Genomic DNA, 2,827 nt, shown 5'->3' with positions numbered 1-2,827 from the left:
GAAGAAGCCAAGGCTGCTATACAATTGGTCCTAGATTTATGTCCTATGCAAATTGACTCAGTGGAATTACAAGTGACTATACCAGATGATTATGCAAATTTATGATAGAAACAACAAAGCCAAAATGTACCTTTAGGATTTTGGTCTAGGAAACTACCTTCAACTGGAGTTCAATATATACCTTTTGAAAAAGCAGTTTTTAGCTGCATATTGGACTTTGGTAGAGAGTGAACTGACTTTGGACCATGAAGAGATCTTAAGGCCTGGAATCCCGATTATGATCTGGGTAATGAGTACCCCAGCTTCTCACAGAATTGGATATGCCCAAGAAGTCAGCATAAATAAATGGAAATGATATTTTCAAAATTGAGCTGAAACAGGCAAAAGTAGAGGTTCTCCTCTACATGAATCTATGGCAAACATTGATACTAAGGGAAATGATGCATCCCCTGAACCAAAGCAACAGTTGGTACAATCCTTGGTAAAATGGAATGAAGGATATGATGTATTAACTGAAGAACAGAAGAAACCCACATTGTTTGCTTATGGAACAGACAAATATTTCGTCCATAAAAGACACTGCAAAACAGTAGTCTATAACCCATGTACTAGACGGAATTTGGAAAGTACTAGGATAAGTGGAAGTAGTCAATATGCTAAACTTATGGCAGTACATCAAACCATTAAAACAGAACAAGGAAAAAAAGGGAAAAAAAGAAAATAGCCAGTACAAAAAGAAAAAAAAAAACAGAACAAAGAAGACAGTGTAATATATTTACTGATTCATGGGAGGTAGCTAATGGGTTAGCTACATGGATGCCCATGTGGAAAAAATCATAATTGGAAAATTAATGGTAAACAAGTCTGGGGCAAAGAATTATGGCACATATCTTTGGTTACTGATTGGTCAGTTTTTCATGTAGATGCTCACATGACCCTCACCAAGCCAGGACATGAGTACAATGCACATGTTGATTAACTAACAAAGATTTCTGCTTAGTATATTGTCTCTACTCTGACACCAATTGATGATCCAGTATGAGCAAAATGGTTCCATCAAACAGCCCACCATTAAGGGATCCAGGCCACACGGCAGAGGGCACTTGATTGAGCTACTAGTATCTTTCATTCATTGTTTTTTGTTTTTGTTTTTGTTTTCTTTAATTCATTGTTAAACAGATAGCAGAGGAATGTCATGTATGTCAATTGGTAAAGCACTGTTACTTGCATAGTAACTGGAGAGATAGCAAGGGGAAAAGTCCCAAGCCAAATTTGATAAATAGATCGTATTGGTCCTCTACCCAAGATAAAGGATACAAATTTATATGAAATTGTGTTGACACCTATTCAGGTGTACTATTGATTTGTCCTTATAAGAATGCAACCAAGAAAAAGTAAAACTCTAGAACCCATGAGTCCATTTTATGGAAACCCAATGCAGATTAGAGTGACAGTGGGTCACATTTCAAATATAATGAAATGAAGAGATATTAAACAATATAGAATGGTCATATCATATGCAATATTATCCACAGGCATCTGGATTAATTTAAAAAAATGAATGAATCATTGAAAGAAGAGTTAAGGAAGTTAAGTTCTTTTTTTTTTTTTAATGCTATACTAACTTATTTATTTATTAATTCTGGAAACCATGTCATCCAAAAACTCATTCCAGAGATGGACAGCAGAAGATTACTTAGCAGTAAAGAATCACATTCCTTTTACTAAATCCCAATCTAGGATTTTTTTAAGACTCATTGCTCTAGCAGCCTTTTCCCCCAATACAGCTTTGTCTGGATGTATAGGCTTCTAGTCATTTGCATTCCTAAGGTGCTGGTCTTTTGGAAGCAATGCAGTACAGAGGTCACATCCTGCCTCTGACTCTTTACCACTAGGGTAACTTAGGTAAGTCACTTAACCTCCTTAGTTTTCAGTCACTGGTAAAATAAGAGTATGGGATTGGAAGGTCGTTCAGGTCCCTTCAAGCTCCAACTAGACGGTTTATGATCCTTTACACCAATCTCCTTGAAGACAGGAAGAAATTTAGTTCTTCCTTCCAAACAAGCCTGAGCACCAGCTATGTTCAGGACATTGTGAAGGATAAAGATAACAAAAAAGAAACCAAAAAAAGGGTCTACAATCCAGTTACAATCCAAATGTTACTAATAGGGGAAATAACTACAAGGTAGAATAGAATAAATGCCATAGGAGTGCAAAGAGGGATGATTCAGCTGTGGGCATAGGAGCTGGGGGGCGGGGAAGGGGGAAGTGGAGATAATCCAGAGAAGGGTCTGCATGAGCTAGGAGTGGAGTCTCGAAAGTACAGTCCCCTACATCTCCCCACACCCCAACAGAAACATGCTGCTCCAAGTTGTGGCATATTCTATCCCCTTGGAAAAGTAGTGAGTTCTCTATAGTAGAGATCTCCATGAGTCTAGGACTTATAGGTGGTGCTGTAGCGGAGATTAGTGCTTCATGCAGGGGATTGGGATAAATGACCGCTTTGGGTCCCCTTTCAATATTTAAGGAGGCACCCTATTCACCACCTTTTCCCCAGGCTCTGCACTCAGGTAGGAAGCAGAACCTGCTGGAGCTGGGGATGGGAAAGGGGAGGGGAGGCTGTAACTAGGCCCGGCAGCCGCACGTACAATGGCCATGAAGCAGTTCTGCAGGGCCTCAAACTCCTTGGCACAAAGGTTCCTCCTCAGGTCACACACTTCTATACGCCGCGGCCTCGACCCCACAGGTCACCAGCCTCTCTGGAAAGCTCCTTATCCGGTTTCACACTCAGTGCCACGCAGCCCCATTCCCTGACATGAGGAGCTCT

This window comes from Petaurus breviceps, unplaced genomic scaffold, assembly GCF_028583685.1.
Source record: "Petaurus breviceps papuanus isolate PSGF00001 unplaced genomic scaffold, PetGlider_PUasm1.0 184, whole genome shotgun sequence".
Lineage (NCBI taxonomy): Eukaryota > Metazoa > Chordata > Mammalia > Diprotodontia > Petauridae > Petaurus > Petaurus breviceps.
This window is presented reverse-complemented; position numbering follows the sequence as displayed.